The sequence below is a fragment of the Lethenteron reissneri genome, chromosome 23, assembly GCF_015708825.2.
Source record: "Lethenteron reissneri isolate LAM-NWPU_2019-01 chromosome 23, ASM1570882v1, whole genome shotgun sequence".
In the NCBI taxonomy this organism is placed as follows: domain Eukaryota; kingdom Metazoa; phylum Chordata; class Hyperoartia; order Petromyzontiformes; family Petromyzontidae; genus Lethenteron; species Lethenteron reissneri.
The window spans coordinates 12,976,528-13,001,756 of NC_083801.1; the positions used below are offsets into that span (position 1 = coordinate 12,976,528).

General features: G+C 41.9%; 1 protein-coding gene across 3 annotated transcripts in view; it reads right to left on the minus strand.

Moving 5' to 3' along the window:
• The window catches only part of LOC133346003 (acid-sensing ion channel 1-like), a 193,239-nt gene extending 188,993 nt beyond the window's left edge, over window positions 1–4,246 (minus strand). For 2 of the 3 annotated variants that reach the window (XM_061557239.1, XM_061557238.1), the window contains exon 1: window positions 4,073–4,246. The gene's annotated coding sequence lies outside the window, so the exon portion shown is untranslated. The remainder of the gene's footprint in view (window positions 1–4,072) is intronic. The other variant, XM_061557241.1, reaches the window with a different exon arrangement.
• Window positions 4,247–25,229: the final 20,983 nt, after the last annotated feature.

The following is a 25,229-nucleotide window of genomic DNA, read 5'->3' on the forward strand; positions in this document are numbered from 1 at the left end:
CTCCAGTGTAGATATGCAGAGGGCTGAAACAATTATAATGAACTGTAGAATTATAGGAAAAATAAATTACTACCTTTAGTTTCATGTTTGTTGCAAATGTAATCAGAATGTATGATTTACCAATAACTCCATGAACTGGGAAAGAAGACTTTAATTGGAGTAAAGAACACTACAACTTCAACACACATTCAAAACTTCTCCAATCAGTACAATGTTAGTGTTGGGTTAGTGTGACATGATGCAAATTGGCACCATGTTTTAAATTGCCCTATTTTTGATCAAATACGTCGTAACAATGTCTTGAATTATTGAAAATTTTTGACTGATATCAACCAAAGTTCCTTATGAATCCAGATGTTTGTACAGCCTTCAGCTAAAAACGGATTTTATTTCAACGCAAGATCATAGTCTATGAAATTCCAAATCAATGTTTCCGAAAGGCTATACTCACAAAAACAGCATGGAAGCAATAGCATGTGCTAGGCATTGAAGTGTGAATCACAGATATCTCTCTCCAGGCATGGTTACTCAAACAATGTGCCTACTGACCCATGTGCTAACTGGAAGCAAGAGGAGCTCAAACGCACAAGGCATCAAACATTTAGGAACGCAATGCACGATATAGGGCATGCTTATTCATGCACCATGTCGTGTTTATGTTTTTTATACACGACAGATGCCCAAGCACACATTTGATACTGACAGAACAAAAATTTACCAATTAAAAATGTTCAAATAAGGATGCCTTCACTCGGTAGAGTATTACAACGAGGGAATGTAATTTATCTTGAGAAACGACACAACAACAACAACAAACATCCCCGGTATAGCCTTAACAAACTGTAGGATCAAGTGCTGTTGAGCATGTATGTATGTTGAACTTATTTTGCACCGTACGTAGCCAATAGTGGTAATAGGAGGTTCAGGGGAAGGACAACGAACTAAATACAAAAAGCAGTTCTAAAGAAATAATATGCATACGTTTAACTTCTTTCATAGGAGCACCTATGAAGGGCGTAATGGCACACAAAGGGGTGGGTGGCTATCACCATGGACGGCCGCACTTCTCTCCCTTATGGCAATGTTTACACACCGCACCAGGTACTTATTTCAGACTAAATAGATCCTAGGAGAGACCCATTACCGGTTCACCGGTGTTCACCGTGAGTAGGAATCGAATACGGATCGACGGGTTCGTAGCGCAGTTCGTTAACCGCTTCACCACCGCTCCCCACAGAAATTACACAATACATACAAATACACACTCAGGGTTAACATTTTAAACAATCTTCAATAGAGGAATCCGGGAATGGTAATACATTTTACAACTCCACCATGTGCTCCAGACGATTGATTGAATTGCTGGAAAACGTTCGTGCAAATCTCTGATTTATTTTCACCATTTAATAAAGTTATATGCAAATTTCACATTAATAACCTGGGTTCATCTCATAAAAGTATTCCCTTGAAAATAATCAATTGTACTTTTTATGTGCATTTAAATCATAGTTTGTTTTTTTATTCTGTGGAAAAACATAATGTGTTCTCAAATCATCCCTTCCAAGCTTAATGTATTTTGAGAATAGTTTGTGCAATAAAATTACTAAGTGAGTAAGACACACAATAGGTGTTTGAACCACAAATTGTATGGATGCATGGGTGCTTTGCAATCTCATTACTCTCAAAGAGGGACAAACCGTACTGTATATCACGTCAGCTAATATTCATCTCGCTAAATCTTGGAATATACAGATCATTTGGACGTGAAGGGCCACCTACAAGTAGACATCTTTATCTTCACGACTGTGCATTTGAGAAACTACAATGCTTGTAGAATGGAACTCAGTATGCACCTGTCACCAAAAAAATTGCTCAGCGTGGTCATATATCCACGGCTATTGCAAAAATATAAGTAATGTTTTTTTTTACATTTTTAATTAACAATTCCTTTTCATGGAGAGGCTGCCCATAATCCATTATCAAATAATGTTTCACGTACTACCATAATATCATAAACAATACCCCCTCTTTTCTATGGACCATGAGGCCAGAGCTAATCACCCATTTGAGCGAATACATTTGAAGGTATTTTTTCATTTTCATTCATACTATTGATGTTTGAATCTGTGACAAAACCCATTTTGTGGTGTCTGCATCACTATAATACACATTAACAAATATAACACATACAGCACCTTATTGATGTACAACGACAACAACAACGAACAGCTCTTTTACTGATTGCAGTGGTTGTGTAACAAATTTGGGGAAAAGGATGGAACTTCCTCTTCCATTATTGCGTTAAAATGTTCCCGTTCAGGTGCGCACACCCTATTCAAAGGGACAGTCTTGACTTCGAGGTGCTGTGCTCAATTCTAAACATCCATAATCTTGTAATGCAAGAGCCACACTTTGAAAGCTCTACTCTTGTTACAGCAGCAAACGTGTGTGTGTGTGATTCTTTCACACAGTGTTCATGTCAGTGTTAGTGGACATCAGTGTCTGTCAGGTTACACATCGTCAATGTTAAATAGCATAATCCGCACACGACCGTACACAATATATGGCCACGATATAGCTATCTTGGTAGGTTGCGAGGTTTAAATCCTGAGCAAGGTCAACTCGACCCACATATCCGCCGGGGTCTGCACCACTGAGTGGGGATTCCTGTGGAGAGACTGATCCCCGCTTTACGATTCTCGAGTTTCTGTTTACTGCTTCCGAACCATCAATGGATATGAGCTACAGCCAATGCATGTTTGAGCATTGAACCACTGCTATTTTTGTTTAACATACAATATGTTGTGTAGTTACAATGCTAGAATGAATATTTAAAGACAACAATACAAGAAAGATATCAGGCCATTGTCAAGCCACGGCCGAATGAAAGCCTCCCCAAAGCCGTGTCAGTAATGGGGGGTTGTTTGACCATACTTCGCCACGCTGATCAAATGCAGTTTGAAAAAAGGTTTTAAGATGTTATTTTATATAAACTATTTAATTCCCATCAAAATAGTTACAGTTACTTGACACGTGCGTGTGTGTATATCTACGTTGAACTTATTTCACACAGTACGTAGCCAAAGAGCCGAATGGCTCACAGGGCTATACCAAATAAATGAAAACTGAAACTGAAAACTGAACCGTGCTAATCTGCCTAAAAAAAGATAACCGATATATACTGCACTATCGTGGAGTGCGGTTATGCCCTTTGATCAGTTGTTCGTACGTCTTCATACAATTTATATGCACACCGGGAACAAGGGTCAACGTGTTGAACAAAAACGTTTCGTGTTTCTTCTGACATTAGCGCGGCCCCTTTCCACCGACAGTGCGCAACCGGCGTAATGTTCTCCAAGAGGCCGGTGACCAAAGCAAAGATGACACGACAGTGGTGGACAAATGGAACTCTCGCGCAGGAAAGAAGCGACCCTGTGCCCACAGGTACGATGGCACGGAGTGCAACTCGCATGCATTATTCAACACATAGCAGTCCCTTTCAGATTACTCTCACGCAGGTGGGCACGTACTCATTGGGAACATTTGTTACCCTTGAGAGGAGAAAAAGACACAACTGCGTGAATATGTAACAGTTCCTACACGTGGCTCGCATCAAGCTCGCGGTGTATCAAGTAAAGTACGCGCAGATGGCATTAAATACAACCTGAGCCCGCCTAGTTTTTATACTCTGTCTTGGTAATGTAAAGATGTGCGCACAGAAATAGACACGTCTTAAATCGTCCCTTTGCATCCAAATAACTACACTCCGCATACCTCCTTTAATAGATGTTCACACAATCACGAGCCGGACAAGGAGGTAACACTGATGGGAGTAACAACGAGCTCTGTGAAACCGCGCATGCAAAGTGCTGTCCAACAGCGGGCAGCTGAAGTGCGAGCCATGACGCAGCATCTACTATTCACTCCCTTTTGTGGTTGATAACGCGCGCATCGACCACAACATACTCCTTTTACAAATCACGGAAATGGGTTATTTTACATATATACACACACACACACGTAAAAAATATATATGCATGCATAAGAAATGCACGCTCCTCCGCATACGTACAAGGTTATGGGGGCAGAATCCCGGAGACTTACGCTGTGCGGAACAGTTTGCGAGCTTCCCCCGGTCGGTGTGTGCAGCAGGCGCCAGCGAGAACACGCAGCACGCCCGCACTCATTTGCCACCACACAGTGGATTAAGATCAATACCCGCCGGCAACCCCATCAGCATTCAACACCGCGCCACCCCCACAAAACCCTCCCCACATTTCTTCCCCCTGCCCACCCCCCCACGCCCCTCCCGTCCTCCCCCTTGGGCTAACTGGGTCCTGCGCTGGCTCTCCAGAATCCAAAACAGCAACCAAAGCTGCGAGCGAGATATGGGATTTGCAGCGGCAGCGGCAGCTGCGGCGATGCTGCTCCCGTCTGAGCACACTGGCGTCGTAAACACACTGCGCACGTGCGCGTATGCCACCAAGTGTCGCTAGGAATACGCGCACGCGACCGAGATCGAGAAGTCACCGTGGCCAAAGCCCACTGATGCCACCACCACTGCACCTCTTTGCCAAACACTTTACAGCCTCTGTTAGATTCCGTAGCTGTTGCGCAGTAGACACGCGACCTCCAAGATCTGCCCACACAAGATCCCCAACAACTGCTCTTAGGTCATTCCTTTGATCACCGGACTCTTGGAGAACATTCTAAAGCATGTCTTGGTCACAGGCCCTCCTACACATCTTGTTCGCGATGTACCATTGACATTTTCTAGATTTATCGTTGGTTCCCAGGCCTGTGATACAACTCCCACGTAGAAATCCCCACCCCACCGACCCCTTCAAATCATCTATTCACTCTCAGCTCACTATTGTTGCCAGTAAAGATAGAATACAATAGTGAAAATATAAGATTCTGTGTCCTTTGTGCCTGATAACCGAGACGTACGCAAAAAAACCTTCACATTTCCATCATTTTTATATTGTTGTTCCTAAGAATACAAGCTATCAAAGGTTACCTGGCATATAATGAAAAATGAAAAAAAATGTATATGCAGATGACACCCTACTCTTCTCCATTGATTCCAATGCTGCCTCTGGATTCGAGAGGCTCTTGGAGTGCACCACCGCTCCGGCAGCAACGCTTATCAGCTCACGACATCTCCTTGAATGCTTCCAATCTAAACCACCCTGGTCGGCATCAGACATCATCTCACCATGTCCACGCTCCCTTTCACCACATCAAGATCCTGGGCGTCACTCTCAACTCCACCTTATCCTTCGCCAGCTAACCACAACAGATGTTCCAACTAACACCTCAGGGACCTGCGTAATCTACTTCCGACACACCCGGGGTTTTTTTGCTTGCTATTCGAATGAACCACAGAATGAAGCTGGAATGCACATGGAAGAGGCATACCTGGTTGTAGCAGATCAGGACTAACTCGGGTTTTGAGCCATAGGCTTGATGGGGCCTGGAGCTCAAGATGACAAAGCCAAACACGGTGGCGTGTAGCATAATATTGACTAGGCTCGATTATTGCAACTCACTATGCTACGGAACATCTGAAAAAAAACATTACCAAGTTGCAGCGTGTACAAAATTCTCTGGCATGTGTCGTGACGAGTACTGCAAGATCCGACAATGTCCGTCCAGTGCTCGCAGACCTGCATTGGCTTCTCGTCACTGACATTGCCAACAACACCCTTGCATGCAGCACAGTCAGATCTCGCCTACTTTAACTCGGTCCTTGTTCGTTCTCTTCATTTTAAAAGCATTTTTTTCAAGAGTAAAGAATACAGCGGAAACATCAAAGGGAGGGCAAAACAGTACTTACCAAGTCACCGCAACAAACTCCAAAGGTTGCAAAACATCTCGCCCGCATCGTTACCCGAGCCTACCACTCTCGTCTGGTTTCCTCACCTCCCTCTGCTCCCTCCACTGGCTTCTCTATTGCCAGCAGGGTCGGATACAACATCGCCTCTACTTACAGTAGTTAACTGCATCTTTCATCGGCTTCTGTCGCCACTGCACTACAGCTCATCTAAGAACTCTCCACAGTGTGACTCACAACCCCCTCTCTATATCAAAGAACAAGACCATCAACCCACCAGGCGCCAGTATCTCCTTGGCAACCCCACTTTCTGCAACGCCGTCCCACTGCACATTCACAGCATTCAATCTAAAGCTCATCAGAAGAGACACTTAAGGCCCTCCTCTATCACCTGGCTTTTCGAGTAACACTGAACTCAGAGTCACCGTTATTTGTCCGTGAAATAATTGCGTGGAGAATAAATTATCATTGTAAATAAAGTAAAAGTTACACTGTCAATGCAATTGTTTGCCCTGTACACACACAATTAGCTGTTTGCCATTCCAAGCAACACAGATGAGATTGGTCATTGATATGAATAGGAAATACACCAATAATTATTGGTAAAACTCGGAATAAATTCAATCAATCTATATGTAGTGGGTTCACTTGAGAGACACACTAATTCATGAAGCAACACATTTATTCTATGACCACAACGGGGTAACTACATAACCAGTAACCACAACGGGATAACTACATAACCGGTAGCCACCACACGGTAACTATATAAATGGGTCAGGTCAGTGGGCACACTGCCTGACCCATGATGCCGAGCACGAAGACCGGAGACCGAGGAGAAGCCGTAGCACGGCAGGTTCCATTTCAGCAGACAGCCCCGATGCGGCCCCGGACCTCCCTTTTATGCCCCCCAGCGTGGCCTGGCTCCGCTCTCAGCCACGCCCCCTTCTGGACCTCACCAGAGGGTTCTGGGCCTACACCACGTGTCCCTTCTATCACCTTTGGCCAACAACCTTACCCTGTCCTGTCACGTGCCCGCGCCAGCCAACCGGGCTTCCACGTCCTCAGATGCCCACTCTCTGCCAGCCACCAGAACCATGCTCCCCTCGGGACCCTTTCCATGACATAGCATACCCTGCTGGCAGAGAGGGCTAGTACACTCCCAGTTGCCCTCTCTTATCAGTAACTGGCGCTCGGTGCCTGTGTGACCCATTATATGTTACTACATGTATATTTTAAAAAAACTGTTCCAGGAGATATGTAATAAATCAAATACAGACTTCTTAAACCAAACAGCAACAAATTGAGTGCTTCACAGTAATGTCAAACAAAGGAAATCCACGCACGCTTGTTGCATGAAATGTTCGCTTCTAAAATGTAATGCATCATCGGACATCCAACACTCAACCGTCTGTGAGAGCATACATTTTATATCGAGTTCTTCTCAGCGTGCTGTGTACACCGTTTTTAAGCTTTCTGACCACAGACACAGCATTTATGAACCTACACAAATGGAACCTTTCTTGAGCAATGGATATCATTAAATGGCACTTCTTGCTGGTTTTGTGCACGTCACATATGAAATGTGTTTGTTTAGGTTTGTGCTTGTCCTACATTTACGAAAGGCAACAGGTCTTAAACACAGAAGTATGCATTGTAAATTACTTCCAGTCCAGATTTCATAAGCTAAGCAGGAGGGTTGAGTTCGGATAGTGCTTGGATGGGTGACCACCAAGAATGATGCTAGGTTGGCATGGGTAACTGCAGGGTCATGTGATGGGCAGCAGAGGGAGTGAATACAAATGATGTTTTGTACTGTATTGTACTTTCTATTGCTTTTCGCGTGGGGAAGTATGGTCCAATAACCACCGCAACCTGCACCACGTGAGGAGGCCGTCATCCAGCAGTGGATTGACATGACAGCTGTGCATGTATAAACTTATTCTTCAAGCACGAAACTGTCTTTAAATGTCCCTTAAGAATGACTAACCTTATTAGAGCGAACATTACCTGCAGTAGGGGACCACTCTGAACAAGAGCCCACTACGTGACGTGCTCGCGTGGTGGGAGATTCAACGCGATATGAGCGGAATTAAATAGAGTGGCGGTTTGTCCGCTCAGCGGAGGACGTAAATGCATATGGCTCTGGTACGATTAAAAGAAACAATGTAGAACTCAATTTGAAGATAACAATGTAATGCAAACTAGACACATTTGACTGTATGACCATTATAATGAATGGAAAACATATGCAAGATACCGCATATGCATATGCATATACCCCAACCCACAACAATTCAACGAGTTCTCACGATTCATGGAAACATTTTATTGAAAAATATGACATTTTTGACGTTGCTGAAATTTAGCAGCAGATAGTGGCCACTGGAATCATGTGATGCCATTACATAAAATGCAAATGGCAAAAAACATAGATTCTTACGTGATGCAATGCATTTATCGTGAGATTAATAATACAAATTAACCAGTGAATGAATGCATCTGTACGCCTTTACTGCCCATACGGAGAATTTGATATGAACATATTTACCCTGCAAATATTTTTCAAATCTTGAATGTAAATGTGTAAGCATCAGTCAGTCTTGGTTTTAAGAAGAAAATGTATAAAGGGTTATGTTATGTTATCTGACGGCACTCCAAATGTCCAGGCCGTCAATGGTTAAAGTTAGGGTTGTTTTTTTATATTAGGGTCATGACATTTCAGCCTCTCATCTACTACTCCACATCATCATTCCACTCTAACCAGGGGTGGGGTTTTTTTCATTTAAGACTGTAGTTAATATGCATGATGTTTTTGAATAAACATTACCACAAAACAAAGGTAATGCTGTCAGTGTGTTTAACTTTCCAAAGATAGGGTCCAAACTTCCAGTCTTCCGGCTTAATAGTGTTCAGACTTTAGAACTTTCCTTCTTTGTTCCTGGATACAGGAGCTTTTTTGAGCTGTGCTGCACAATCAAGGAGACACAGGTAAACGATTGTTTGCCTTCGCGTTGGTAGCATATCTGTTATGTATAGTCACTTTAAGATGTTGTTCGTGTTTTTGTTTTGTTGCGGTTGCACCCGAGTCAAGAGCCGCATGGCTCACAGGGCTATACCTAATAAATGGAAAAACTGAAAAAACTGAACTCATGCGGTTGACTCGTATTCTTGTGTAAGGGAATTGAGTGTGCAGGTCCATACGGCGTACAGCCGTTTCAATACGGGCAAAAAAAAAGTGTCTATTTATTTGTGTTTCTCTCTTGTGATGGGACTTTGTAGGGCGAACATTGAGATTTATAAGGGCACAGGGTAACCAATAAAGTCTGAATTGGTCTGTAATAAGCTAGGCACTGATAAGGGGTTGACAGGTATGTGATCGTGACCAGATAGCTTAGTGATGAGCTTACTTTCAAAAGAGTCGTTTTTTACTCACGCAGTGGTCCAATTCATGATCCCACTTAAGTATTTCTGCAGGATATGAGTAAAGCACACCATCTGCTATGATGTGGACAGTTGAAGACCTACGACTGTATTGTTGGTCAAGGTAGTATCGCCCAAACTATAAATTTGAAAATAAATAATAATTAAGTTTTATATAGCATCATTCATGCATTTGCATCCTACAACGCTGCAAATCAATGATCAAGTTCCATACACAGATAATACTAAAAGAAACCCCCACAACGTAGCAACTACTTAGCAAATAGCGATCTATTCCTTGTATAGATTGCGCAGGTATCCTTGCTAAGGAAAAACTCTATCTTGATACGCTCTTTCCTGGTAAAAGGAAATGAACATTGAATGTCTAATTGCGATTGTTATTTTACCAACATGCATGCCATGTGAGTTTAACACCAGTAAAGTTACGCATACTTTGACGTTTCTTTTCGAGTAAAGTCGAATTACGTTTGTATTACAGTACGTTTCCCAAATCCCTCTGCCTCTTGTCGAACCTAGCAGTACGTGTGTACCATAATTCGTCCTTCAGCAGGCTGTGTATCGTGAGGGTAAGCAGGTGGGTACTCCCACCTCTTCTAGGATGTTTGTACACAATGAAAGAGTAGGCCAAATACCCTCCAGAAGGACTTCCGAGAGCTCCCTCGAATAGAGACCCTACTTCCAGCAGTGTCGTGAGCAATCAATTGCAGGGCTGCACCTTTACGTAAAGAGCAATAATCAAAACCAACCCACTGTCAGTCACTGTTGATGTATTATAATCTTTAGACCTGTCACCATAGTACCCATCATTAAGGAAGGCAATGTTAGTGAAGGTGCTTTTGGAATTTTATTGGAGGGACCTGTCATACTGAAATTCTATTCTTCACAAAGTTGGATGATGACGATTGAATATAGTGTGTCCAGCCCAAGGTTGAGACCGAGACGTAAACAAACAGAAGTCTAGTCAGCCCTAATATATGATAACCAAATAGAATTGTGGAAGATTTTGCTAACGGTCTCAATTACTGGGATCCCGACAGCATTGCTTAATGTATACATTTTGAGCATGCTGCCAGTAAATGTTTGGTCATTAATATTATGGGTACAGAGGTTGGCAGACATCAGCTTGATAAAATAGTATCCACTTTGTGCCACGCTCTGTTGCATTTTATAAACTTTTACATCATTAGCAATTAAATTATCAGTCACACTGCAGGTATACCACCTTAAAATATAATCATTTCAGACATAAAAAGTTAAATTTAAATCAGCTTGGACAGCACCTAGATTTTAAAAAATTACCAGAGAGGAAATATATAAATATCATGTCTCAACCAGATGTTTGGTTGTATGCTTTGTAGAGAATATATCTTTTTTGACTTAAAGGCTGCATAATCGTGTGTCCACCCCATGTGACCCGAGATGCACATATGAAGTGTTTGGTATGTGGCTCAGAGTCAGGACGTTTGGTCACCCATGATATTTACTATGGTAGCCAAGGCCTAGGATGCCTGTCCTCATGAAAGTTCAACAACCAGGAAATACTTTACAGTCGTGAAATGTCTACGTGTGTGATTCCTGTGTTGATGCCACCAACAACAATGTATCATTGTCATTGGTTGCATCAATGTGAAACTAATAACATTGACAACCTTACCCTGCTCACGAAAGGCTTGTGAATGGCTCCACCACACGCTACTTACTCTCAGGTTCAGGGATTGCAGTTAGACGTCAAGTTTTCCATTCTCAGCTCTTTTTCTCAGTAACGGCTCGATTTTCTGTAAGACACCCGTTTTCCTGCAGCCCAAGGCATAAAACTGGAGCATTCATAAAATACACCTCTCCCTAAATCCCTATTGTCATAAATACTAGATCGGCTTCGACTACAGCACACATGTGTATAAATGGGCACCAAGTTATAGGTGTGAACAAATAGAAATTGAACACACCGGTGGGCTAAAGCAGTGAACTATTTGTCTTTTGTCAACGTGACACTTTTTTACTGATTGGCCGTGTCGGGTGGTGGAGGGTTACGACACATTTATAAATAACGCGATCTAAACCCAAAAAACGTTGATTATGAATAGTATTTTAGTCCTAGTATGTTTATTGTTGATCTTCTTGGTGGCTGCTGTGAGTATACTCGGGTCTAATCTTAACTGTAATACCAAATGCACATGGGATTTTATTTTTAAAAGGTAAGATTGGCATGCATCTCGTGACAATCTTAGCTCGTGAACTAATCACATCCTGTTGGGAATTTTTATTCCAAAAAAATCGTCAAATGCTAGTTATAATGTATGAAATGCAGTGTTGCATTTCAAGACCATCTTTAATTTCATTTATGGGCATGTGTGACAACGTAAAACCGAACAAAATGTGTCCGTATATTAAGCCCCGGTTATAAAACCAACCATATTTTGGCAGCAAATACCTGATTAACCAAAATTAATAGATATGTAATACATAGGTAATGATCTTTTCAGTGCACTTTGTTATCCGTAAATCGATGTACCAAACAACCATGTACATCCCTTTTATCAAGTAACTGCTGGATGAGCGCCTCCCCACGCCATGCGAGTCTAAGATGTTATTTGACCATACTTCACTGCACTGGTCAGAGCGAGTTGGTCAAGTGCGGGGAGCGTGGACATTGTTGCATAGAGGTACAGCACAATGATAGATGTTGCTGCAGTGCCCTCTGATGCCCACCACCGTATAGACCCCCCCCCCCAAAGTGCTTAGACAATGTGTGCACTGTGGCCATCCATCCAAGCACTATCCAGGCTCAGCCCTGATTAACTTCTGAGATCTGACAAGGTCGGGTGCATTCTGAGTGATTTGGTGAAAAAGGCAGTGAAATAAATCCGGGAAGGTAAATGGACTCAGGTCTTGGCCCATGGGCCCAAGATCAGATAGTTCACTTACCACCTGAGGAGGCAACAGATAGTTGCGTATGAATTTGTAATGGAAAAAATATATACTTATGAGCTACCAATTTTAAAGTGTATTTACGTATTCAATTCATTGGCCATATGAAGAGCAAGCACTTTTGTTGATGATTCAAATGAACGGTATGTGAAGCAAAACTCACCGAACAGACATCACAATCCTGCACGAATTGTGGGAAGTGGTCATACTTCACCACGCTGGTCAATACAGGATGGTCAATGGAAGGATGCCCAAGTGCAAGTCGTTCAGATGCCATGCGCCACTGATTTTAGCCATGGCCAGGAATATAACTCAGATGACCGCATTTATAGCGCAATGCACCATTGCTCTAAGCCAGAGAATTGTAAAACATTTTGAAAATGCACATAAAGTTCTGCATGCAATGACCTAGGACTAAATACTTAGTGTGAATATGGATAACTACGGTAAAATTACATTACACTATTCCCACTTTTATTTTAGACAAATGCAATTTTTGTTAACACCATTGATGGTCTAAATCAGCTAAATAACATTGATCGAGGTCATTTTGGATACTTCTACTTTCGTTCTGTGTTGTGCTATAGCCTATTACAGTGGGCTGTTTCTAAATTTATTCATATAGGGCTTTCATTCATCCGACAAAATAGTTCCTTGCCAATCCATCAATAGCCCATAAACCACCGATTGCTATTAACATGTGAGAATGCCTCTATTGTAGCAAGGACGATGTAACTAGACATGTATTGTATGCATAGTTTAACATGACTGTGTCCACAGGTCAGCATTTACACTCGGAATACATTTTTACAAATGATGTATAACCATTTCAAATGATGTCCAACACTCATTTCCTGTAATGCAAGGTGCATCACCCTCAGCAATTTCATTTAGTTTTTCCACTGAAGGAAGTACAGGGTGTTTGAAAAAGATGGACCCGATTTGAAATCGCTATATCTCTGAAACCACGAACCGCCCATGAATGCAACTCTTACCACTTGAAAGGGTGGGGCATATAGAGGGCGGGGCATAGAGAGGGCGGGGCATAGAGAGAGCGGGGGCATAGAGTTTCAAATGATTACTGCTAGATGCCTCTCCCAGCGCACAAACAGCCCCTATCCTCAGTCATTTGCAAGATGGTGACCCCACAACAAAAGGCGTATTGCGTTCTGCAGTTCAGCAAGACTGAATCCGTAATTGCGGTGCAGCGTGCGTTTCAACGGCGTTTTGGCATTGATCCGCCAATGTCAAAGAACATTCGTCGTTGGTACCGACAATTTGGGGATGAGCACAGGGCGATCACGCACCTCAGAGGAAAACATGAGGAGAGGCGTTTGGGACGAATTCAACTATCGTCTCGATGTTGTCCGTACAGCAGGTGGAGGGCACATAGAGCATTTATAAAATGGTTAGTAAAACTTGATAACTCATTGAACCGTTTGTAACGTTTGTGTAATTGTAACATGTTGCCATCGTGAAATATACTGCTTTGAAATTGGGTCCATCTTTTTAAACTCCCAGTATTTAGCCAGCAATATAACTAAAGGAGAATCTTTCCAAAAACGATTCAGTGAAGTGTCATTTTCCCTTTAGCATTTGGCAATTCATTTTTATAGCATTTACAATTCAGGTATCCGTGGTTCTGAGTTTTCACAAAAATGGTAAATTGATATTTCAAAACGTCTGTGTGAAATAACATGAAGGACACAGCCTTTGGCCTGATCTAATGAGAGACAATGACAAACCTCAACCCTCAGTCTAAATGTGTGCCTGCCACATGTGTCAAGCCCTAAAGCGGCTATAATTGCAAGCAGTCACAGCAACATAGATTTTCAATTTACATTCAAATTTACAAGGCTGTTGTTTCAGCAACAAACATAGCAATTAACATTGTCAGCCACATGGCAAAAAGCCCCACAACGTCATCAATTGATGTGATGGACTGCCACGTTATTACTTATCATTTAGATATATATATATATATAATTTACATGTAGGAATTTTAGACTTCAGTCATTTGTGCATGAACTAGCAAATACACCTCTTCTAACTCTTCACAAATGATATTTTTTCGACAGGTGGTATGTATTCAATCTTTGGTGGACAAGCAATGTCATCAAGAAGAAAGTGATATATTCGCTGATTATTGTATGCAGTAAGAAAAATACGGATTGATGTCGATAAAGCACTGCTAATTAGCATCTACTTATGATAAGCTGTAGCAGCCAACTCATTACATTTTCTTGAAGTCCTGTTGTGTTTAATGGAATAAAAAAAACACTGCTTTCCACATGTTCTACTTTGTCACACATATAGAAAAGTATTCAAATTAAACGTACTATTGCAGTCAATTTTGTATAATTAGTTGTATATTTATGAACGCATTGTGGAGCGCTGCTCAATGCACACAAATTATATTAACCTTAAACACCGCATTATGAAAACCATTTTTCATCATGCTCTTTCGTAAGACTGTATATACAGTGCATTCATGCAAGGTAAGTCGCCATGCACTCTGCACTGTTTTAATTAAGGAAATTGCAGTTATCAATATTGTGGCAAGAGCAGCCGCTCACATTGGCCATGTCCTGTTCACAAAAAGTGCATTGTCGGCCCTAAACAGCATCTACGGCAGAGATAGGATGCCATTTGAAATTCTAATCGAGTAGCAAGACAGTAAAGGAAATTTATTTCCATATCTAAAACAGCAGCTGTCAGTTTTGTCCAGTTAACAAATCATTTCATTTAAATGTATGAAAAATAAAACCACTTTTGTAAAAACAATTTTTTTTAATGCTCTATTGGACCAAAGGCATCTTCATCCTGCAATGGTAAACAAGAGAAAGCATATTCAAACTGTATTTATTTTTCTATGGCATTAAATTACTGCCCTGCATTTTATTCGTGTTTATATGTGGGAAGTTATATTCATTCCATACCATTAGTGATATACCTAACATATTCGGTTTGCACTTACACTATTAACATATATTGAGCTCAAAGAACAGTGAAGCGATTTGTATTTCTGTAGAGATGAAATGCACTTTTTGTGAACAGGACATGTAACAATATTTGCAAAAACAGCAGGTGCACCAATAATACTTTTGGCCATGTGCAAGCACATTGTCAGGCATCCAGTGTTTGAAGAGAAGCTTGATATTAAAGACTGATGGGTGCAGCTGTTTAAACGACGTTGCTTTGCTGTGAGACTTTCAGACTGGAGAGAGAAGAGTAAAATACCAGCAGCTGAAATGTGATTTCTCGAAGACGACGTGGCAAAATCCGGACGATTCAACGTGAGAAACAAACAGATGGTGAAGGCAGGATGGTGTCGGTTAGGCCTAGAGCAATGCGGTCACACGAGTGCATGGAGGAAACCGATTTGTGGGATCATCATCTTTTGAGACGTGGACAGAGGGGGAAATACCAAGAGGTAGGGCCAAGACGGAGTTGAGAAGGCAATGTTAACACATTCCTGCGGAGGGAGCTGGTAGGAACGTTGGGTTGTTCGGTCAATGGCCAGGGTCAACGGCGGCGTGGTGTATTCCGCAAATATGCCCGACTGTGAGGGCGGGCACAAGCCGGCGTGAGTAGGTTAAACGTTGAGTTTTATAAGGGCACCACGGGGTGACCAGCCCCTCCCCACCCAGCCCTCACCCAGCCCCTCCCCACCCTCCCCACCCAGCCCCTCCCCACCCTCCCCTCCCCACCCAGCCCCTCCCTGCACGACGGACACAATAATCCCCTGTGGGCTGGTGTAACCAGGAGGTTCCTACCAGTATAAAGGCCTCGTAAAAGAGAGGACAGCACTGGAGAGTGATGGGGACGTACAGAAGACAGGAACATTGGCAGGTATGGTGAGATGTGCATCAATCAACGTCGGCAATGCCTGGACGTATGGAGTGTGATGATTATGATCATTAAGACATATAAGGCTATGGGTCTCTGTGGAGCAACTGCTAACACTATCTAATTAAAATACACTTTCCATAGTTTTTTTTTTATCAAGCTGAGTTTCAATTAAAAAACACAAACACATTAATTGGTTAGATAGTTGACATGAATGTGACCTTTCTCGGCTGTATTGTAGTTTTGAAACGATAGATTGTTGAACAGACAATTTCAATTATGAACTCAACAAGCAGGGAGTACATTATTGCAAACAAGGAGAACACAATTATTGATCAGATATCGGTAGATGCTTTGCAAATGCAGAGTTATAGACATCAAATCTACTACGGGCTTGGGCGGGACTCGTCACCAAACGAAATCATGCGAGGCGGCCTTCAACTAGCAGCGGATCATGGCGATGCAGTGTCTCGCTCAACATCTATTCTGTGCTCGCCTGTGGTAACATGCGGACGTTACCAAACGCTAATGTAATTTCCACCCTTTGTGTTAAAAAAAATAGATGCATCGTGTTTCTTGGCTGATTGCCGATCACAATAATCCGTAGTCACGTGTAAATAAAAGCATTTGTTTACAATTTCACATAAATTACTGTGAAAATAAAATGTAACAAACGATACTCATGTGTGCGCGCGGCCACCACTTCTGGGAGTAAAAAATTCCAACAAAACAACATTTAGAAGCCTCCCCTCCAATATTGGTGCACGCTGAGAAGCCATTGTGCTTCAGCCACCGTCCTGCTTAACGCTCTCCACCCACCTTCTTGGGTAAACACACGTTAGTTGAAAATGTCAGACGTAAATAAATTGCAGGGCGGTTGGGGGAATTGTATAACTGTATACACAAATGTCTACTACTGCATTCAGTCGAAAGCACGAGTGAAAAAAGCAATGCACATGTTGTCAGTATTCTCTGTACATATTGCACGCGCACAATTCTAGCAAACGCATTTGTATGCAGCGCATTAAAATATTAAACAAATAAATAGCAGCGTTTCATCATATCCTGCAGTGAGACAAACAGGAAATCAATATAATCGAGTCTGCTGCTATTAAGTTGCTAACATTCAGAAAAAATATGCTCCCGTGTAAAGTTCAGTACCTCACATTGTCATGTTTACAATGACCAACTGACCATGTTAAGAAACCTTAACTTGTAACGGAACTATAATTGGTTTCTTAAAATCTCTTAATCCTATATTCCTGTGCCAAGATGTAACACTGCTTTCATCCTCCCAAAGGGAATGAGCTCTTATCCCATAGAGCAGATTCTGTCCGGCAGGCTGCCCGGGCTACATGTTAATCCACCCACCTTCGCCTGTGCCATCAAAACCATGTCTCGCTGCGAGGGCAACAGTGAAGGACGCGCCGTGGCTTCGCAGCATGGTCCACCAGCCTTGTGTGCCGCACGCACACCTGGGCTGGAAAGATAACTGGCATTTCAACTAACTACAGAGGGCCTCTCGGTTTCCTACATGCCATTGCTCGCCTCTCATTGCCATTGCTCACCCCGGGCATGTTATTGCTTGCGATTCCAAATAACGAATCCCAAATGGAAACATATGTTCGCAGAGTCAACAAAAGGACACATTAAACTATGTAATGTGGCATGCGCATGCAGCCAGATGCGCTGGCTTCGAGCAGAAATATTTGAATTACTGTAAAAGACAGAATGAGGACAAAGTGAAGGTGGTGGAAAAGGTTTAATGGAACAAGATAGCAAAAGTATAATGCTTGATATTATATGAAAGATTTCCAGAAGAGAAGGCAAAATTCTAATTAAAAGGCAAAGTTTTCAATTCTGCACATTAAGTGATTTTCTTTTTACTATTTCCTGTAAATGCAGTAATTCATCACTCAATCTCATTAACAAATTCTTAGTGTAGCTAGCATACTTGACGGCCAGAGGCAAGAACCTCGATGCAATGAACAAGAAAGTGCAATTTAAGCAGGGCGCAAATATGCACGACAAATTGTATGTGGATATTTGCTTATCTCACATATCACATGCCGTCCAGAGCTACCCAAAGAGAAAGAGAGAGAGATCCACCAATTAAGATGTTTTTGTTTAAATACCTCAGTACTACATATTAAAATGTGAAATTAGATGTAAAATTGTGAATACATAAAGCATCTGTTGTACCGGTATTAATATATATGGCAGTGGATTATGGAGCCTAACACCCAATGAAAAATGATTGCATTTGTGTGAAAACAAATGTGCTTTGGCGAATTTGACGAATAAAACACAAAGTGAAAATGCACAAATACTACAATCAGGCAAAAAATGACTAAGCAAGCACAGTTAAGCAGTGGCATCAGGAAAAGATGGATGAAGTGGGTAGGCCATGTATTACGGATGGAAGATATATTGGCAAAGTGAATATACAAGTGGAATCTCACAAGCCAAAAGATCGGGGCGGTTGACCAAATATAAGCTGGAGAGACCGCCTGGAGAAAAGACTTGGGCATGGCGGGATTATCACCACACGGGATAACAAAATCTGGAGAAACCAGATCGGTTTTTGGGAACTGGCAAAGGATCGACAGTTATGGAGGAGTTAAATGTGGCATTAGTAGTTAGACACGGCCCAATGCCGACAAGTGGCCTGATCTGACGTATTCAAGGCATGACACTATTGCGACGGATACAGAGCATATCTAAGACTAATCAGCCCTTTGCAGGGGCCGAGCAGTGGCCCAGTGGTTTAGGCAACTGCGTTTTGAACCAAGCAATCTAAGTTAGATTCTCAGCCATTGCTGACATCAGCGGCAAGTGATATCTGAACGGGTCCTGCACACGCCCTTGCTACCAACCAGCGTGGTGAAGTATGGAAAAACAACCCCTGAGATCTAACATGGGGAGGCCTTCATCTCAAAGGGGATTAACAAAGGGCTTTAATTGTTATTAGACGAATGAGATAGGCATTGCTGCACATGACGATGGTAGCAATTTACATAAAACAGCTGCATGTGATAATCAGCATGAATAAAAATCACAAGTGGTTTACTCGTGGCTATATCATGCACGTTCAACATCTTGCAGCATTAGTACACTACTGAGGCAGGCACAACATTTTTTTTAATGGTATCCAAAGGTGCATTCAATGTTCCATCTCAGGAAGACATTCACGAACAGCGTGACGCTTTGACCGCACAGGGAACCTGATCTGGGCTATAATGAGAAAAAGCATCAAGCATGGCTTCACCTGAACGGCGTGTGCTTAGTGTCTATTTAGGGAGCGCTTATTAAAAAGAGCAAGAAAAATGATGGCATACCAATCCTTCAAGGCGCTTCTTGGAAACCACGTCAGAAAGGGTGGTGCGGTGGGTAACAGTTGTGCCTCGAGCAAGAAGCATCTGAGTTCGACTCCCGACTGAGAATCCTGTCCTCCGGTTTCCTCCAAAAGCTAAAACAAAAAAAACATCCCAATGCTAAAATGAATTATTAAAAATGACTTAATCATCCTGTCATTATACAAACTTGGCAGGACCCTTCATAAAGAGAGTCTTGAGACTCTTAATAATAACAATAATAATGAGCATTACCAACAAGATATATAATTATCGAACTTGTATGTGGTACTAATTAAAATATGTTGAGTACATTGCTGGGACTAAAACATGAAATGATAATGGAATAACGTGGTAAATCATGCACACACCTCTGGTTGCGCCTATATGAGTGAAACTGAACCATTACACAGTCACAAACATTGATGTGGTAAACCTACTAATCACACCCACTAATGTGCCCTTTTGTAATACCTGATTACATTCCCCAACCTGCTTCAGCATGCAAGCACACGTTTTCATACAGTACACAAATTTCATGATCTCAACGAGTGCTCAAACACGACCATGCCCCCGGTGTGCGAAGCCTCCTTAATGCCCTGGGTAAGAGCAATTCCTCTTTGTTTGAATCCTAAAGGCCGTCCAAAAACCTCGATTTTCTCCAAAAGCAACAAAACGATATGATTTTAACTCTTGCGGCAAAGCCATCGTTCACCACCACGACAAAGCCGCAAGAAGCTGCAGAATTTATTAAACGTCGGCTACCAACTGAGGCGGAGTGGCTAAATGCCTGCAGCAAAAGGAGGGTGTTAGGGGTTGTCTGCCAGGATCATTTCAGTACGTCATCTCACAGGGCAAGTCATACCCCTGCTGCCAACAACATGCCCGTGTCACATTCTTCCAGCAGAATGAGCTCATTATAACGGTTCAAGAGTGTGATTGTTAGGTTTCAAATGGTGGTGTTTTTTAATTAGTGGTTATGAATCACTGTAAATCATTCCCAATTCAACATTGATTTCGTATCCACCCTCGAGGCGCCAGCCAGGTTCAGAAGCTGGAAAATGCAGTATTTCACACGCACCAGGAAATACTCAACACAGCACGGGGCACTTTGTCAGTGTAAACACAACCTGGTGAGAATTAGTTAACAAATGCTTACCACATGTTTAAACTGAACGAATGTATGTACATCAACAAATACATGAACAGTGAGGGGGCTTCAATTACACAACTTGCAATACTGAAGCGTATAGGTTTTGTTTTATACATTTCAATAATTAAACCAATGCATATCTACTTCATCATCATCATCATCGGATATTGTCTGCCCACTGCTGGATAAAGGTCTGTCCACACCGCCACCACCCTTCATGATCACGTGATGCCACAATCTATCTCGCGTCTGCACATGAGCTGATGACGTCGCTCCATGTCCCACAGCGGTCACCCTCGTGGGTACGTTCCCTAGCAGTGTGTCCTGCTCAAGCCCATTGTCTTTCCTTCACGGTTTAATGTTTTTTGTCTGATTTGTATTAGTTTCCTTTGAAATTACATTCTACGTATCCGTGTGTGTGTGTCCTCATACACTGAACCTGGGGGGACATGCACATGTAGATGCTGTGAATAAGACAACACATTTTTATTAAATATTTTATTACATATTCCAAAGGCATTTTCTTTTTACTGTATTGAAGCTAAAGTATTTGATTACTTAAAAGATTGTTTCAAGTCATTGATTGAGTGATTGATTTTACTTAACATTATTTTAACCCAAATATCCTCTGCATAGGAAAATTAATAACTATTATGTGACATTAATGCCTGTAATGAAGAGAAAATAAGAATATGCCAGGTGGGGAAAAAATTCAAAGACAATAATCTGACGTCAACCCCCAGTGTGAGCTGGGGCTCTAGTTTTATTACAGGTATTGAAATACCATGGTGTTTTTTTTGATAAGCAGAGCATATTCTTAGCTTAAAGTGGAGCCTTATGAGAAGTCGCTGCATCAAACTGTCATACATGATCAATTGCTGTGGATGCAACTACCACGCAATATCTTTACCTACACAGGATTTCATAAATGAGACCATCTGACATGTCATAAAACTACTTTCACAATAATGGTTAATCTGACCCTTTAAGAACCTCAATATGCAGTGACTGTCACATTGTAACCCCTTTAACCATGAACATTACTTGCATACAATTGCTATGACTTTGACAGATCTTTTACGTTAGGTTTAATTTACGAAAAAAATATCATCAAAAACATTCTGGTGTATATATATATACAGTACATGTATTGTTTACATATATATATTCAAGCAGCAACACATTGCAGACAAATGGTGGATCTTTGTCTTCATGTGTAAGTAAATAATGACATTTATACAAAAAAAACATGTTTTAAACAATGCTTTGTATATTGTTTATTAACAAAGGCTAACCCCAACACTCATCTAACCATACTACATTGTTAAGTATTATTATGCCATTTTCAGTGTTTTCGGTAGGAGGATTTACTTAAATAACTCAATCATCAGCCACATATCTCACAATGCAAGACCTTCCTGAAATAATATTCTTGAAACTCAGATAGTTATTCCTGGGTAAATAATGTGCATCATTACCCTTATTACACACTTCACATTTTATTTTTCAGTGTACACAGATTAGACATGACACATGTTTGAATGTGACAATAATGATGATCGTGAGGTCACAAATCTCATATTTCATTTTTGAATATTCATGAATTTGCTACACTATAACATTTGGCAGTCTTCACACCGGCAGAAATTTTATGAAAATTAAATCTGCACATTTTAACAATGCTCGCAATCAGCTTATTTCCATTACAGACGGCAATGGTGCTAATGCAATGGAATGTTTTTTTTCAATCTTCATGCAGCTCCCGCGAATAATAATTACTGAAATCATATCTTTGGGTTTCACTCACAAGCATGGGTTTTGTATGCCGTCGTAAAGCTGGCAGAGGAATCCCAAACAGTGCATATTGTGGTCGGCATTGGTAGTTCAAATGTTAATAAGACATAGCAATACCTGCTTTGTCCTACTTCGGGGCACGCACACCAGTACAGCTCATTTGACAAGCAAGGATTTGAGTGGCTAATCATTTCCTTTGTGCTGCTGCTGTCTAGAGAACATCCCATTATACAAGCGGTCACCTTGCCTAATCCATCAAATCGCTGTGACTTGAGGCCCTCATAAGTGGTAAGAATTAGACTTTATTGCACGACCGCCCGTCCATCAGACAGAAGGCAATGTTATGTTATAGTCTCAGAATTCCAATATCGTTAATAGCCTGTATTTTGATGAGACACCTGTGCATTTTGACATCTTTGTGATTGGACGTAGAGGATGCACAAGTAACACAATGCACGTGAAGTGTATATTGACTTTCCCCCCATGATATAATTTACGAGGCAGCTAAATAGTTTTCATATTCTCATGTTGCCCATGAAATATCGTTTCATCGTACATAATACTTGGCGTATTGCAACAACATTTTCTAATGAGATGGCATTTCTACTGCAGATGAATCACACTCAGTGATAATTTGTTGAAGGGAACGAATATGTTAAAAATGTTTATTCAATCGTATACTTTTATTTGGATAACTATGTACGCTTTAACAAACTTTATTTGTAGTGTTTTTTTCAGGTGCTAGGTACACATACCACACTTTTAAAGAACTGTACCATTTAAATGTTTGCTATTATTTATTCAGCATCTGTAAAAAAAAAATGCAACTGTATCAACATTCACACCCATATGTTGTGACATAAGAAGGGAGGGGCTGCTGGGGGGCTCTGGGTCCCTGGGAGGGCCAGGCGCTTAATCACCTTGGCGCCAGGCGTGGGTTCTCAGGCGGGTCAGACGCTTAAGCCTCTTGGCGTCAGGCGTTGAGTTCCCAGGCGCTGCCAAAGGGGGGGGGGGGCTGTGTGTGCTCTGTGGGATATCTGGGGGCGCACACGGCCCCACCCCTCGTTGGGGACTGGGCATATAAGCGGAGCTTCCTGGACGATCAGGCCCAGTTGTAACTCAAGACCCAAGACCCACGACCAGCCATCTGAAGACCCTGGGATGCTGTGAGAGCCAGTGGTGGGACTCTGGAACTCCCGACTCTACGACCTTGTGAGGGCGAGTTCCAGAGCGTAGCCAGAGTAGTGTATCTAGGCTGTGTACCTAGGCTGTGTACCTAGGCTGTAACAGAGTATCAGGACTGTTGGAGAGTTGGAGTGTTGGACTGTTGGAGAGTTGGAGTGTTGGACTGTTGGAGAGTTGGAGTGTTGGACTTTGGAGAGTGTTGGGTTGTAATACAGAAGTTACATCTACAAGTGTCTCCGGAACCCGTTACACATACAAAGATCCCCCAAATAGCCTTTACCAGACGGTACAAGTGCTGATAATTGGTTTTTTACCGTTCCATCTGGCAACAAAACTGACCCCTTTTTTACAAGGAGTCATGTTTGCATAGACCACAATACCTGCAGTCATAATGCAAAAAAAAACATTACTCTGATGTTGGACCAGATGACGCCAAAAGGTGCACAACTCAAAGACAATGCACCATCAGAGTATGAGAGCTCAGGGTAAGCATTTACACCATTGGAACCTCATTTGCCAGTAAAAAATATGATAATTGGTTTTTTACCCTTCCAAAAAAACCAATTATGATCCCTGACAGGCAGTAGTTACATTGGGGAAACTAAGCGACATGTCTCGTACCGTGTTTGTGAACATAAGGCAGATCTGAAACACGGTAGGACCAATACCTCGGCCGTGACTGATCGTTGTTTTAATGCGGTGGGCTCACACAAAATTGATTTCTCTAAGACGAAGGTACTCTGCAAGCCCACTGGGTACAACAAACTGAGCAATCATTAGAAGGACGTTATCAACCAGTTTAAGTCATAACTGGCTATGATGTTCTCATCCTACCACCTTCCGATGTTAGTTGTGCTTTACGCCCATTTCAAACTTGCACTTTCACAGTCACTTCGCGCGCCAACCTCTTGGTTCTGGCTCTGCGAGGTCACATTAACATACTAATCTCTCTTTAACATGCTAATTCTCACCTGGCAGCCCTTTGATTGGTGGAAAACGAACCACCGCCGGGCTCGCTGCCGAACACTTCCATTATCATTGGCTGCTGACATTTGGGCTACATCCATTTCAAACCCTTATAAACAGTTTCCCTTGGAAGCTAACCCCCCTTTTCCTGAAGACGACCGCTTGCGTTGCGATCGAAACGTCGTAGTTTTCTGTTATTTTTTACTTTTATTTGAACCTATCAACGTAACTTTACCGAAAGACCCAAGAATATGAATTCCTGCAGTCACGAAAGCTTTAAGTCATCATATAGATTCGAAGCTTTCGTGACTGCAGGAATTACTCTTGGGTTCTTTCGGTAAAGTCACGTAGAAAATAAAATCATATAATAATAGAATATGACGTTTCGGTTGCAGTGTTGCAACCGAAACATCGTATTCTATTATTGTTTTATTTTATTTTCTACGTGACTATATCAAAAGAACCAAAGAGTAGAGTCATCGTTATATGTTTCGATATTGTATTGTGATATATAAGATGATGGGAAATTATAACATAAAAGGAATATGAGGGCAAGATGAAAGGAAACCAGAGTACCCAGCGAAAACTGACACGTTAGAGGGGATAACACTCAAGGTTTCACACAGGTGGACTCACAACCCATTTTCTATACTGCCATCTGCTAACCAGTGTCACAAAAACCTATCGGATCCACGAAATCCATTCCTCCAAAACCACTGGA